This window comes from Sus scrofa, chromosome 9, assembly GCF_054392235.1.
Source record: "Sus scrofa isolate SSC_HxYL_T2T_F1_AM1 chromosome 9, Sscrofa_HxYL_maternal_Yorkshire_Landrace_v2.0, whole genome shotgun sequence".
NCBI classification, from domain to species: Eukaryota; Metazoa; Chordata; class Mammalia; order Artiodactyla; family Suidae; genus Sus; species Sus scrofa.
The window spans coordinates 106764969-106781109 of NC_139391.1; the positions used below are offsets into that span (position 1 = coordinate 106764969).

The 16141-nt window shown below is 40.6% G+C and overlaps 1 protein-coding gene and 1 long non-coding RNA gene across 37 annotated transcripts in view; both read left to right on the forward strand.

Annotated features, from left to right (window-relative positions):
- The window catches only part of MAGI2 (membrane associated guanylate kinase, WW and PDZ domain containing 2), a 1324949-nt gene that overhangs the window by 1106334 nt on the left and 202474 nt on the right, over positions 1-16141 (forward strand). The gene's annotated exons all lie outside the window — the stretch shown is intronic.
- On the forward strand, positions 1842-8881 carry LOC146400060 (uncharacterized). Its single transcript, XR_014816036.1, has 2 exons — positions 1842-2550; positions 5883-8881. It is a non-coding gene; the product is annotated as an uncharacterized LOC146400060 (long non-coding RNA).

A 16141-nucleotide genomic window follows, 5' to 3' on the forward strand; every position in this document is an offset into this window, starting at 1 on the left:
AGCAAAACTATGACCCAACAGCCAAATTGGGTCCACCATCTGCTTTCATATGCCTCTTGAGCTAGGAATAGTTTTTGAATTTTATTCAGCTTTATGAGATAATTGACATATATAACATTGTGTCACTTTAAGATATACAGCGTTGTGATTTTATTTATGTATATATTGCAAAGTGATCATTACAGTAAGGTTTTCATTAAACCAAATTTTTGCATTTATAAATGTTTAAAAATGTCGAAATAAATACTATTTTTGACATGTGAAAATTACATGAAATTCAAATTTCAATGTCCATAAAGGAACACAGAGTTACTCATTCATTTAATGTACTACTTAGGGCCACTTTCCTGCTAAAGTGGTAATGCTGAGTCATTGCAATAGAGGCCACATAGCCTCAGTGGCTGAATCTATCCCTGTGCTGAAATATTTATTATCTAGCCAATTACCAACACCGTTGGCCACCCTCTGATCAAGGTATTCACAATAACTGATGATACTTCTTAAGAATTTTAAAAACCTGAGTGAGTCGTTATAGGAGTTCCCACTGTGGCTCAGTGGGTTAAGAACCCAGCTAGTATCCATGAGGATGGGGCCTCCATTCCTGGCCTCACTCAGTAACTTAAGAATCTGGCATTGCCGCTAGCTGCAGAGCAAGTGGCAGATGTGGGGTTGCTATGGCTGTGGCATAGGCCAGCAGCTGCAGCTCCAATTCGACCACTAACCTGGGAACTTCCATGTGCCACAGATGTGTCTGTAAAAAGACCAAAACAAAATTTGTTATGAGTGCTTTTTTGCACACCTTCCCTGAGTGACAGGGGAGCAGGGGGACTGCCACATGGGGAGGATTAGCAGCCTTTCTGTACCATGTAAAGGAGAAAATTCTGTCTAGGAAGAGTGAAGGCACACAGGACAACCAAGAAATAATAGGACAGAGGGTATATTTACTTAAAACAGAAATCCTGTGATACAAATAAAAGCAAGAGGACTTCAGGAAAAGAATTACCTAAAGACGAGACTGAAGATGGGCAAAGATTTAAGGTTAAAAGGGTGGAGAAAGGGGAAACCAACTTCGCACATTGAGGAGCTTTGTGAGCCATGAGAGCTTAGAGAGGAGAAAGCCCATGGCCATTTGGAGGGATTCTTTGGGATCAGCCCGACTCCAATGGAAGTTCACGGTGGGAAGTAATGGGAGACAATGTTAGGTCAGCAAAATAGAGACAGATCCTGTCGGGCCTTAATGGCCCAGCAGGGGAGTCAAGACTTGCTCTGATAGAAAATGATGAACAAATGTAGATGCTTCATCAGGGAATTATATGATGAACATGTGTTAGGAAAATGATTCTGGCAACAATGTGGAATTAGATTCAGAAAAAAAGAGAAAAAAAGTAGCTAAGAAGTCTATTTTTATTTTTAAATGAATATTCAGAGAATTATACTTTTATAGCCCTTTTTACACCAACTGTAGAAGAATAGGGATACCAAAATTATGCAGAGAGGTGGAAGCCTTAAATAGATTTATGCCCTAAACTTTTCTTAAAGATCTTTCAAATCTTTCTTTTTAATATTGTTGTCCCACAAAATGTCTGTAATCAAACTGAAGTCAGACTGTAAAATCCATGCATTTGACCACACCTTTCCGGACCCTGCCGTTATTGCAGTTTGCATCTCCTTATTTATAGAAGACTCAGTTCTCTGGTCCTACAGCCTTGCTGTACAAATATCCAGTGAAATTCCTATTCTGATAAAAGTAGCTTCCTGACTGTACAGTTTGCTAACAGTTTTTCCCTTGAGAAGCCATTTGTATGTTTGAAAACCTTGCAGAGAAAGACACACACACAGGCTTTTTTTTTTTTTTTTTAATTGTTTTACCTGGCAGAAAAAGGTAGTTTCCTCCTAAAGTTTATAATGGCAGCTATTCAAAGGCAGACTGTGATATTACACAGTAATTTAGCAGGGAAAGTATAGTTTCAGTGGTGGGAGATATGCATGTAGGTAGAAGCAATTACCCAAATTGGATTTTGGCCAGAATATCTGAATTAACTTTAAAAAGTCTCATTCCCTGGCAGTGGCATCAGATCACTAATGATCATGGATGCGAAGCCCTAGCTTTAAGTTGGTGTGAGGCCCAGGTGTAGAGTTTAAATAAGGACAGCAATTCCTGGTATTTTGTTCATAACCGGTTAATTTGCCTACCATATAAAGTCTCTTTGAGAAGTTCTTGCTATCCCTTTCTATTTTTTTAATACGTTTGTACACTTCCTCCATTGCTTTCTGACAGACAGTTAAAGTCAAAATACCTGGGGCTCATGCAGGACATTGAATAATGCTGGGGGCACCATTCACATAGAATCTATGTCCTGTGGGTGCTACTCTGAGTATAGCCCAAGGGCCAATCATCCAGAAATTGTTGTCACCAGTGCTTAATAAAAGACATAACAAGTTGAAACTAACCATTTAAAACTTTTATAGCAATCCATCCCATTCCCTCCCCCTCCCCCTTGGCCACCCCAAGTCTGTTCTCCAAGTCCCTGATTTTCTTTTCTGTGGAAAGTTTCATTTGTGCCGTATTTTAGATTCCAGAGATAAGTGATATCATATGGTATCTGTCTTTCTGGGATGGACTGGGAATTGGGGGTTAATAAACACAAGCTATTGCCTTTGGAATGGATAAGCAATGAGATCCTGCTGTATAGCACTGGGAACTATGTCTAGTCACTTATGATGAAGCATGATAACGTGAGAAAAAGAATGTATGTGTGACTGGGTCACCTTGCTGTAGACAGCTAATAATGGAAAAAATAAAAATCATTTAAAAATTAAAAAAAACTTTTAGCAAACTCATATAATTTTATGTCTATTGAATCAAGTACTTTTTATTAATTTTCTAATAATATGTTGCAATTATTGGCTCTTGGTGGATTAGACTTTTTTTTTAATGGTCGTTTGACAGAATTTGAGAAGCACTGTCTTATATTAGACCATCCATCATGTGAATGTGCCCCCAGGAGTTGTGCAGTGTAGCTGCAGGTACAGAAATCAAGATCTGGAGTTCCCGTGATGGTACAGTGGAGGCAAGTTCCACTAGGAGCCATGAGGTTGTGGGTTTGATCCCTGGCCTCGCTTGGTGGGTTGGGGATCCGGCATTGCCACGAGCTGGGTGTGGGTCATGGACACGGCTTGGATCTGGTGTTGCAGTGGCTTGGATCTGGTGTAGGCCGGCAGCTGTAGCTCTGATTGGACCCCTAGCCTGGGAGCCTCCATGTGCCGTGGGTGCAGCCCTGAAAAGACGAAAGACAAAAGACAAAAAAAAAAAAAAGTAAGAAAGAAAGAAATCAAGATCTGACATTAGACATTCAAAGAACTAAAAGAATTTTAATTTGCCTAGAAATATTTTAATCCCATGGATGGGAATGGACTAAGATGAAATGAAGCCCTTGCCCAGAATGCTTTATAGATCAGGGTTTGGGGAAGAAACTAGCCTTTTTCTGGCTGTCCCTCCTCACATATAGTTTTGGTTTTGAAGTAAAACCAACCAATTAAGCTCATCCTTTTTTTTTTTTTTTTTTTTTGCTTTTTAGGTCCGCACCCACAGCATATGGAAATTCTCAGGCTAGGGTTCTAATAGGAGCTGCTAGCCTACATCACAGCCACGACAACACGGGATCCAAGCCACATCTGTGATCTAACACCACAGCTCATGGTAATGCAGAATCTCTAACCCACTGAGCAAGGCCAGGGACCAAGGCTGCAACATCATGGATACTAGTCAGATACACTTCTGCTGCGCCATAAAAGGAACTCCATTTTTGTTGTTGTTGTTGTTTTAAGAATGGTTCCCTAAAATAACTCTATGTCTAAAATTCCAGGGTGCAAACAGATGAACATTTGGAACCAGATACATAGTAAATGCTCAAAAAAGATTTTTAAATAAGCATCATTTTATAAATGCTAAGAAAATAAGTGTGGAAAGGGCCTTCACCAGACAGCCATCTGGATTGATCCCACTGATGATAAACAGAGGCATAGTGGGCCTATGGACTGACAAGCCTGCTGTGTGGGTAGATGAAAAGGTGAAATTTCAGAAAATAGGAGGGTAAGAATTCAAGCTGAGTATCTATACAGCCTAACAACCAGTTTCTGGGTGAGTAGTCAGCCTTGGATCTTGGAGGAGTAGTGGAATTTCTTAAAAGGGGGGGACTCCGGGGAAGCCATGCTCAGAAGTGCAAGCCAGCAGGTAATTTGTTTGCAGAGCATTTGCTGGTCCTGGGCCAGCTGATGTGGTTCTGAGTAAGTGGGAAGTGAGCAGAGATGATGCAGAGTAGGAGCCAGATCCAGAGGCTTGTTTACCCAGCTGGAGGTAACTGAAGAGGGGCTGGAGAACCTGTGGGCATGACTGGAAACTGTGGTGAATCGGACCTGAGTGACAGGCAGAGAGCTAGTCAATTTCCAGAAACTCTTACTTGGAGTTTCAAGCTCTTACTTGCCATGAGGCTCTCTTTGAAATCGAGACTCTTGAAGTAAGGCAAAAGTAGAAAAACTATGCTATTATTTATCCATACACTGCCCCCCCCCCAATTTTTTTGATGAAATAAAGCCAAAAAGAGTATTTATGACACCCATAAAATGTAAAGGATTATGAAGAATAGTGAGTAGAGATCTCTCTTTCTAGCTCATGCAATATAATAACTCACCCCTCATCTATGGGTAAAAACTGCCCTTTTAACTATTCTAAGGAAAGTAATTCTTTGTTTTGCTCCTGCATAAACTACACTGTTCATTGCTCTGGTACCCCAATCCCCAGAAGAAGCAGATCAGTCCAAAACCATAAAAATACCAGCTGAACAAACTTTTCTATTTCACAATGAAATCAGGGTACTCTTTCTTTTGCAGTAATCGAGATTGAGAAAGTGTTAGTTTAACATTGCTTTTGACTCAGGCAGTCTGGGGCTTTACATGATTTCAATCCAATGGGTTTGGAGGGCAATTGCCTCTGCATGTCAATTTGATTGTACCGAGTCTTTGTCAGCTTAAAAGATGGAGTAATTTTGTCTTAAAATAGTGTAAATGCCTGGAAAAAGCAGTGGCTCTGGTAAGAATAGACTTAATGATACATATAACAGTAATATTTTATACTCTTCTAGTTCCTTCCCAGCTGTGGATTAAAAAATGCACAAGTCCTGTGCTAGGTTCTTACTGGCTTTTATGCCATAAATGTATCTTTTCTCATCATAATACAAAAAAAAAAAAGGAGGGGCAGTATGGAATACTAGCCATAAATCCTAAAAAAGAGAGATTTGTAGCATTAATGCTAAATAGCTTTAATGAAGTAAATTATCACACTGCATCCTTATCAATATTTTAATGATGGTCTTTGATTATTTTGCATATTTATTGATACTTTAATTTTTTTAATTATTGGCTAATATTAAGCCAATATTTAAGTTGTTTGATAATATATTCTTTAAATCCTTTGTTCATATTTCTTCCAAGCCTCAGAACTTTAGAAAGTTGTCCTCTCCTCTAAATCAGAATGGGACACCACCATTTGTAACTTCCCTCTTTATAAGTACTTTTATAGGAAGAGAATTCTTTTTTTTTTAAATTGTTATTTCCCCAATACAGTTTTTTTTCTACTGTATAGCATGGTGACCCAGTTACACATACATGCATACATTCTATTTTCTCACTTTATCATGCTCCATCATAAGTGACTAGACATAGTTCCCAGTGTTATACAGCAGGATCTCATTGCTAATCCATTCCAAAGGCAGAAGTTTGCATCTATTAACCCCAAGGTCCCAATCCATCCCCACTTCTTCCCCCTCCCCTTTGGCAACCACAAGTCTATTCTCCAAGTCCATGATTTTCTTTTCTGTGGAAAGGTTCATTTGTGCCCTATATTAGATTCCAGATATAAGTGATATCATATGGTATTTGTCTTTCTCTTCTGACTTACTTCACTCAGTATGAGACTCTAGTTCCATCCATGTTGCTGCAAATGGCATTATTTTGTTCTTTTTTATGGCGAAGTAGTATTCCATTGTGTGTATATATATATATATATACACCACATTTTCCTAATCCAATCATCTGTCAATGAGCATTTGGGTTGTTTCCATGTCTTGGCTGTTGTGAGTGGTGCTGCAATGAACATGCAGGTGCATGTGTCTTTTTAAGGAAAGTTTTATCCAGATATATGCCCAAGAGTGGGATTGCTGGGTCATATGGTAGTTCTATGTATAGGTTATATAAGAAGAGAATTCTTAATTCTGGAAATCTCAAAGCTGTCTCTTCTAAAAAACATGTCTCTGAATGGTTCTCTAAACTTATAAGTCAAGTATATGAGAGGGTTTTTTTTTGTTTTGTTTTGTTTTTTCTTTGTTTTTGTTTTTGTTTTTGTTTTTGTTTTTTTGGTAAAGAAGACTCTTGAAACATGGAGACGCTTGAAAATGGAGAACATTTTACCTGAGGTAAAAGAATAAATGATCTAGGGAGCAGAGTGAGAAAACATACATGTTTTTCTAATCTTCCTAAAAGAAGAATGATGTAAGTGTGTGTGTGTGTGTGTGTGTGTGTGTGTGTGTACAGGCTGAGAACCCACAAGCCCTAACAAATTAAGCCCCAGGTGTAGCAGCTACACACCCAGAGAGGCTGTGGAGCAGGCAGAAAGGGGGGAGGCCCATCTCCTTCACATCCTTGAGTCTCCAGGCAATGGTTAGGTTATTTAGGATCTGTAGAAGTACTGACGTTGCTGTTATTTGTGATCAGATTTCATGGGGTAGACTTTTTTTGCTCCTGATTTTTTTCTGATTGTTTCTTCAGCCCTTGGTAAGCTTTGTGAATTGGGTTGGGTTTGATTTTTGCTTTTTATCATAAGCACTTTTCAGTCAGTGTTATTATTTGGATGTCCTTGTGACTTGAGGTATAGCCATGCTTTTCGTATCAGCTCCCACTTAATCCAAGAGATTCTCTTCTCTTCCTTTTCATATTCTAGTTCATTAAGTGCCCTACAACAAAAGAGGGTACTATTCATTTTCTTCTAACAATCAGATACAGATGTAGCATTCACAGTGTCACATTGGTCATTTTTGACCATACTGTGTTTGTAGGCAATAGACTGTGATTAAGAGTTGTTGGATTGAGAAGTAGGTAGAACTGGCTCTGCCACTCAGTAACTCTTATGACTTCAGGCATTATTTCTCATTCTAAGTCTACTATTACCTCATTTGTAAAACCAAATAGTTAGATAACCTACAGCACAGGGTTGTTGTGAAGATTAAATGGCATAATGTGAACTACTTGGCATATTATCTAGCTCAGAGTAAGAATTCAGGAAATGTGACATTGTTGGGAATTTTCTGCTTTTCTTTATTTTGTGTTAATTTCTGCCTAGAAAGCAAGTGAAGCTAGTGTATATATGAATTGAAACAGCTGAAGAGAAAAAAGAAATCAACAATTTTTTGCCATCTCATAAAACACATGGTGTGTTTAACTTAAACTCCAGGATTTGGGCATATTTCAAAGAAATTCACCTTTTTAAGAAGACTCAGGATATGCGTACCCAACATGTAAATACCAATATGAACCTCTCTTCTCTTCCAAATATCCAGGGCTTTTGAAAGAGCTATGTTTTGCATTTTTGATTTTTTAAATTAGATTTATATCCACTGTCTTTTAAATCGTCTATAATCATATTCTACCTTTCACATCTTCTAGAAGATAGAATATGAATAATATAAACAACCTGAATTTTCCCCACCTGCTTATGACCATCAAATTGTCCATTGATTTAACGTACTCTTTTACTCTCTTGGTACCATGTTCTCATTTCACCTTTTGGTCATGATTGTGGCCACACTCTACTTCCCATAGCATCATGCTAAATAACCTTCTTTTCACTCTACAGTGAATTTAGTCCAGTTCTCTAACTAAAACACTTAGGAGATCTTACAGTAAAAGTAAATGTGAGACAGTGAATCCCTTGGTGGATTTGGAAGAGTGAGAAAGAGGTATCTGGGGCACAGTGATGTTTCATGAGTATTTGGGGAAATTGGACAAGGGACCCTGTGGGGCTGAGGTTGAGTCCTATGGGGAGCAGTCAGCCTGATGAGAAAGCCATGGGGAAGGCCAGCAGGATACCTCAGCAAGGAGAAATAAGGGGATTATTGACTTGTCTTGGGAATTTAAATCTGATGGCACCATTGATGGAGCAGAGGACAGTTGTAAGGAGAGTTGATGTAGTTAAGGTCAAGCATCAAGGCTTGTTAGGTAATTCAGCAGATGCTCAAGATTAGAGAAGCAACATGTCTCAGCGGCCCAAGGAAGAAATTTGAATATTTGCACAGGAATGGTGGTATTAGGAGGAGGGGGGACCCAATACAAGATCTGGGTTATAACCTTGGCAACCACACCTGTGTGCTGAGATCATGGGATAAAAATCTATATGTGACCCTGCCAATGCCTGGCACACATCAAAGCTCAATAAAATTTACTTCTGTAGTATGGGCAACAAGGGCACTGAATGGAAGATCCTATCCCAGTGGTGCTGTTAATTAGCTATGTGACCTCATGGCACACTTGCGAAATGAAAGGGTTAGAGAAAATGTTTTCTTCAGTCCATTTTAGTTCTAAAATTCTGCACTTCTTTTACAGTCTGATAGTCACATTATTTATGCTAATATATATCTCATGCTGAAATATAAGATGATCACCCCTTGTTCTGATTTTGTATTGAAGAGAAATGAAGTACAAGATCCATAATAATAAAAATAAAATTTTATTCCAAAGGCAATAGTCTGCATCTGTTAACCCCAAGCACCCCACCCATCCCACTCCCTCCTCCTCCCCCTTGGCAACCAGCTATAATGGAAAAAAATAAAAATCATTATGTAAAAAATACATAAATAAAAATAAAATAAAAAATTTTAAAGGAAAAAATACCAAAATATAGAATTATTTTTAATGTCAAAAATATGAATTATTTCACATTATCTTTTTTCATTTTTAAAAGTTTTATTGAGGTATAGTTGATTTACAAGGTTGTGATAATTTCCACCGTACGGCAAAGTGATTCAGTTGTACATATAGACACATCCATTCTCTTTCAGATTCTTTTCCCACATAGATTATCACAGAATATTGGGTAGAGTTCTCTGTGCTATACAGCAGTACCTGGTGGCCAACCATTCCATTTACCTCATTGCGCATATGCCAACCTCAAACCCCCACCCTGTTTCTTTTTCATAAAAGCTATCCCTGTTATTAGTAAACATTAAATTTTTGAAAGTATCCATTAAATATCTGTCACTTGAGTAGGCATTTGGATACAAAGACAAATAGAATATGATCCCTTCCCTCAATAGATTTATATTCTTTTTTTTTTTTTTTTTTTTTTTTTTTGTCTTTTCAGGGCCGTATCTGTGGCATATGGAGGTTCCCAGGCTAGGGTCTAATCAGGGCTGTAGCCACTGGCCTACACCACAACCATAGCAACGTCAGATCCCAGCTGTGTCTCTGACCTACACCAAAGCTCATGGCAAAGCCAGATGCTTAACCCACTGAACAAGGCCAGGGATCGAACCTGCGTCCTCATGGATGCTAGTCAGATTCATTTCTGCTGAGCCACGAGTCTGCTGGGAACTCCAGACTTATATTGCTACGTTCTGGTCAGCACTGAATAGAGTGTGGTACCTGACAGACCCAGTGCTCTGATTTCATCATACCCTCTGTACTGACCAGAAGGAAACCCATGAGTCCTTTCTCTGAGTCTGAATCACAGCCTTGATATGGTCTTTCTTATGTCCTGTTCCTAATGTAAAAGTGTGTAACTCCTTCTGGTTTTATCAGGTAGCATTGAGATAAGATTTTTAACTAGATATTCTTGAATTGCTTTGCAATAAACCAATCTTGTAATTTTTAAATTAAAAAACAAAAACAAACAAACAAAAAAAAAAAACACCAAGTGCCCCAAAGTATTCCAGGTGCTGTGATAGGGGTGCAGCCAGGATACCATGGGGAACACAGACAAGACTGGTCAATTTTACCTGGAAGAATACGTGCAGTGAAACAGACTAAGTCTTCAAAAGAAGTGTTGCCAGGCAGATGGGATGGGAAGGGAATCCCTGGGAGAAATGGGTGTGATGGGGCAAAGATAGAATTGTCAAACATCTTGGGTCTTCTAAGAACTCTGAGTGGAATCGGACAAGTGGAGAGAGGGATATGAAATGAGGCTTCACAATGGGGCTAGAGGTGCAGGTAGCTAGGTTCTGGAGCAGCTGGTATGCTGAGTGTTGACTTCATTCTGCAGCAAATGGGACACCAGTAGAGAAGAGACATGAGGTGCTCAAATTCACACCTTCAAAAGATGGGCATCGATAGAAAGAATGATTGGAGAGGGCAAGAATAGAGGAAAGGAATGACTGTTTAGAGGTCATTAACATAGTGGAGGCAAAACGTTAGGATTACCTGACACTAACCACAGAATCCTGTAGCAGGAACGAGGATGGAGAGGAAATACGAGGACCAGCGATATCAGGGATATGGAACCTACAGGACTGATGGAATGCAGAGGAGGGAGAAGACTGATTTGGGATGAGCCCCAGGTTTCCAGCTTAGACTGCTGGGTGATTGCTCATGTCTTTTATAGACTCAGGGACTGATGAAGGTGAAGCAAGCTTTAGAGGAAAGAGACTGCATTTATTATTGGAGGCCTCTAGAATGGTTAATGCAGATACAGATGGACACTCAGGCTTGGCCTTGGGGGAAGAACAGGCTGATGGAGAAGCAGACATAGAAATCTTAAACAATAGGAGACACCCTGGGCATCAATAAGCTCACCTCAGGGGATTGGGTCAGTAAGTGGAGCAAAGGAGGCCAGGACACAGGCGGCAGGTATGGCAGATTCAGCAACTTCAAGTATTACCTTGTCTTAGCAAGTAAGCTGTCCAGACAGACAATGTTGGGCTTGCAATTGTCATCCAATAACTGTCTCTTTAATGGTGAGTAAGTAAGTGAATGAGTGAGTGAACAGCTCAGTGAGAGACAAGGGCCACGTGGGGCTGAGGAGTGTCAGTAGTAGAGGTCAGGATGAGAAAGACAACACGACAAATTATTCTCACGCAGGCAGAAACTAAAGCCTTGCGGGTGAAGGAGACCCCAAGGGAACAGGTGTAAAGTGAGAAAATAAGGACTTAGGAGTGAATCCTGATCTCATTAAAAAAAGGTAGACGCTGCAGGTTCTCTATGCTCCCCTGTAAAACATTAGTCATCATTAGGCAGAGCAGCCCGTCAGCAGGAGCAACAGCGGGTGGAGTCATGGTTTGACCTTCAGCCACACAGAAGGAAGATGGTATTCTAGTTCTCCTTCATGTGGGAGGTGGGCGAGGACAGAGGAGGCATGAAAAGTCAGCTATGATGAAGTACCAGATTCAGGAGGAGCAGCTGCCAGCTGGGGAGGGGCGCCTCTTACTGTAAAGCATGGTTCTCCACTGGTTAATTCCATTAGAAAAAAAAATCTAGATGCAGCCTATCCAGTCCACTGAAGCAGAATCCAAGGTGAGCATGAGCCCACAGCACTAACGCATCTTTGGAAAGCAAACCATACCCACTGAGTACCAAGGTGGGTCCAAGCAACACTAACACACTCTATTTGTCATGTGCATGTGAAAGGTGGCTCAAGCTCTTTCAAACCTTCTTTATTTTTAGATAGTCATTAGAAGCCTGCACGCTTCCATTTTTTGTAGGTACCTTTTTTTTAAGTGACTTAAAGATAATGGGAAATTAGTCAAAAATAAGCTGACAACCTTGCGAAATTCAATTCTACTGAAAAGTATGTAATGTGGAATCACTAAGAATTAATTCTTAGCAATAAAGGTCCTTTTCCCAGTGCAAAGTGTGGCCCCTGGCTTCACTAATTCCCTTAAGAGTAAAATCAAAGCAAATTGTGGTTTTATTTAGCTTAGAGGTCAACTAGTGAAAGCAAGGTTTTGGAGCTGATTCACCCCCTTCTCTGAAAATCTGGATCACTTCTGATGCTCAGGCCCATCCAGTGGTTAAATCATCAGCTCTATGATAATTCAGTGAGACACACTCTGTCTCCGAGAGATCAGGTGGCTGAAGGGTCTCTGTGGCTCCCACATGCTATCAACTTACAATACATGTGTCAGGGGCCAGGCTGGGCAAATGCTGACAGCCTGAGAGACTTCCTTTCATTCTCTCATCTCCGAGATAGGGTGATACAATGACATTTTGGAAAACTTTGGAGTTGTGAAGGACTTTGTTCTCTGCCTAGCACATCTGGCTCCTTCATTTCCAGATATCTGTGTCCATCCTGCACTTCCCAAGCAGCCAACCTGCCCATGCGGGACTTCCCAAGGTCTCTAGTTAACTTTCTTTTCTAACTAGAAGGGCACCTCGGGATGATATCCCTGACAGGCCTGGTGGTGTCTTTGAGGAGCAAATCAATATGGAATAGGTTGCAATGCACCTGATAACTTCCTCCACCCCCACAGCCCCCAGTTCATGTGCCCCCAAGCAGTCACTGCTGCTGCCTGTTTCTGTAAAACCAAAGATATCGCAAGTCTCTTTGCTGATCTGAAAGATCTTAGGGTAAGATCATAACAATTAACTAATCTACTAATGCATAGTAATCTGTCATTCTGCCATGACAGACTTTTTGTTGGAACAGAACTCTAGGCTTTGAGTCAGAGAGGGATGTGGGTGAGTCCTGGTTTCACCACCTCCCTCTTGCGTGCCTATAGGCAGGACACATATGATCATAGTGATCATAGTCAGAACCTGTTTCTTCTGTGAGGCGCATGTGATCATTCCCTTCCTGCCTTCTTCACAGGGGTTTCATTAGGAATATATGACGATATACCCCCCAAGCTGCCATTTAAATGATACACTGCTAAAGAAATTAGATTTTTCTCAGAAATTACATTTTTAGTATGTGTAAAAGAGCATTTTGACATTTATTCATTCAACAAATACTTAGTGAACACCTGCTGTATGCTAGGTGCTGTGCTAGGAATTGGAGACGCGACAATGAACAAAAATACAGATTCAGCCACTACCATCAGGGAAATTTTGAACTTGGGAGAGAAAGAGTTATCACAAGAACCCGTACTTCTACCAATTAGTGATCTGAGCCATGGTCATGGAAGAAAAGAGGAGTGCTGAGAAGTTCATGGAGCTGGGAGTCCAAGGGATTTGGCTTAGGGGGGTCCAAGATAGTTTCCTTAAGAAATGACCCTGGAACCAAGATCTAAACAAAGTAGGTGCTGAGGGCAGTGAGTTAGGTTCAAACACGTCATGGTGAGAGGGAGCCTGGAGAGTCTGAGGAACAGAAGGTGGGTCCCTGACACTAGAGTGGGGAAAGCAAAGCCAGTGGGAGTCCAGAACAAGGTGAGTCTAGAAAGATGGGAAACAGACGAAGGTTCTGTAAAGGATTTTCACTTTATACTTATGAGCATTGGGAAGCTGATTTCAGGGTTTTATGTAGAGGAGCAACATGATGAGGTGCATGTTTCGAAAAGATTTCTAGAACTACATTGTGATGGAACCAAGTGAAGGCAGACTGGCCACAGTGGTTCAGGAAGGACCTGATGGTAGTTTGGACTCAACTGCATCACTGGAGATGAGAATTCAGGAATATTTAAGAAAGAATACCATAGGACTTGAAATCAAGTTAAATTGCAATGGTACAAGGTGAGACGTATTAATATTGTGCTTATTGTCTCAGCAGTTCAACGTCCCAACGTAAAGGGTGATATTTTCCTCATCGAGACATCACAACAGATGAATTCCACCTTTTTCCCCATATGATTTAATGACTTTATTTTCTTTCAAGCCTTTTTTTTTTCAGTTTTATTGAGATATAATGTATAATTTCATTTGGCAATCTTGGTGATTTGATACACGTATATATTGTAAAGGGATTCCTCCCATTGAGTTAATTAATACATTCATGGTTGTTAAAACTGTATAGTGTAATGAAATTGGCTGAGAGAACTTAAGCATTCTTATCCCCCCCAAAAAAAAACTGCGCGTATCTCAACATTGACACTGTGACCAAGAACTGACACCATTGGATGCTGTCTGCCTTTGATCTTTGATCTCTTTTGTCTTTTCCAATTAATACTGTGACTATTTCATGTTTATGCATCAGTGAGAAAAAATTAGCATGTTTACTTGAAACATGTAACAGAATGACAAAGCTAATGCCTATAACTGCTGTGCCTTTGAAGTTTATCCCAGTCTTATTCTTAACGTTAATTGGAGAATTCTCCCATTAACCAAAGGCACTCCACATGCTGTGCATTTTGAAAGGTCAAATCTGTGGAAGAATTACATGTCATTAAGGAAATCTCACTCCACGCTGATATGAATAAAAATAGTCTCCACTTTAAAGCAGAGTTGCAAATACATGGCCCACATGCCACCCCTCTATCCCTATGTCCCATGTCTGGGATGCTAATTGAAAAAGATACGATTTCCCACTGAGCCTTTTGAGAATCTTCCTCATCACAACACTCCAGGCAGCCAGTTGGTCAGAGCTGGCATGAGAGTAAGAACTCATTTGTTATCCCCATTTTAACGCTATGTAAATCTTTTTCTTCCCCCCAAAATAATCATTCTAAGTGCCTATTTATTTAGGTTTCCTCCCACCGCAGATAGGTTTGCCAGTTTTCCTCAGCAAGTTCTGTGGCTCCTTATCTCCTCAGCTCACAAGCTCACAGGCAGCTGTGTGTTTCCAACAAGCTGATAGTCCTGCCTCAAGCACCAGGCTATTATTCTCTGCCTCTGAACTTGCTCTGGCACTACTAGTGCATTCTCAGAATTAAGCAGAGACAACCCAAAAGTGCAGGGGAGAGCAGTGCTCAGTGAGGAGTGACCCATATCCCCCAATGGGAAGAGAGAGTCAGAGCATCAATGCCCTGGCCTCGCCATTCCGCAGGAGGAGGGTTCTTGTGAGTGTGCCCTGTGGCTTCTCAGAAGATCACTGGGTGGAGGATGGGGAGGCGGGGAGACTGAGGCCTGGGACTCACTGTGATCATTTGCTCATTAGTGCTTTACTTCCCTAATTTACTTTCCTCACTCTTCATTTGTGCTTCCCAGAGTCACCCAAGTCCCCAAGTCAGGGTCTGCTCTGGGGAAAACCCAAGCAGAGACGGCATCTTTTGCCTTCCCGTTATGTCAAACATGGAGTCACAAACTGCTGTCAGTGACGTTCCTCCCCATGACCCATGGACTAAAATGACCCTCCACAGCAGAGCCAGTAAAACCATCTTTCTTCCTCTATGGAAAGTGCCACAGGAGAACCTGGGGAATAAAAATGTTGAGGGCAGGGGGTTGGGAGGGACAAACTCAACCGAACCATGAATTCCCACCACAAGCCAAGTTTTTATCTGTTGTGTGAGTGACTGAAAGATACATTCCAAGGGCAATCCTATTTGTACTTTAGTGACACCTGCAGTGTTTAGGGGATGCTAATCAGGGAAGCCAGAACCTTATTTTTTTCTTATTACTCAATGAATTTGTTACATTTATAGTTGTACAATGATCATCACAATCCAATTTTATAGGATTTCCATCCCACAATCCCAGCACATTCCCCCCACACCCTGAACTGTCTCCTTTGGAAACCATAAGTTTTTCAAGGTCTGTGAATCAGCATCTGTTCTGCAAAGAAGTTCATTCTGTCCTTTTTTCAAATTCCACATGTCAGTGATAGCATTTGATGCTGGTGTCTCATTGACTAACTTCACTTAGCATGATAATTTCTAGGTCCACCCATGTTGCTAAAAATGCCAGTATTTCATTCCTTTTAATGTCTGAGTAATATTCCACTGTGTATATGTACCACATCTTCTTGACCCACTCCTTTGTCGATGGACATTTAGGTTGTTTCCATGTCTTGGCTATTGAAGAGTGCTGCAGTGAACATTGGAGTACATGTGTCTTTTCCAGTCATGGTTTTCTCTGGATAGATGCCCAGGAGTAGGATTGCTGGAGCAAATGGTAATTCTATTTTTAGTTTTCTGAGAAATATCTATACTGTTTTCCACAGTGGTTGCACCAATTTACAGTCCCAATAACAGTGTAATAAGGTTCCTTTTCCTCCACACCCTCTCCAGCACTA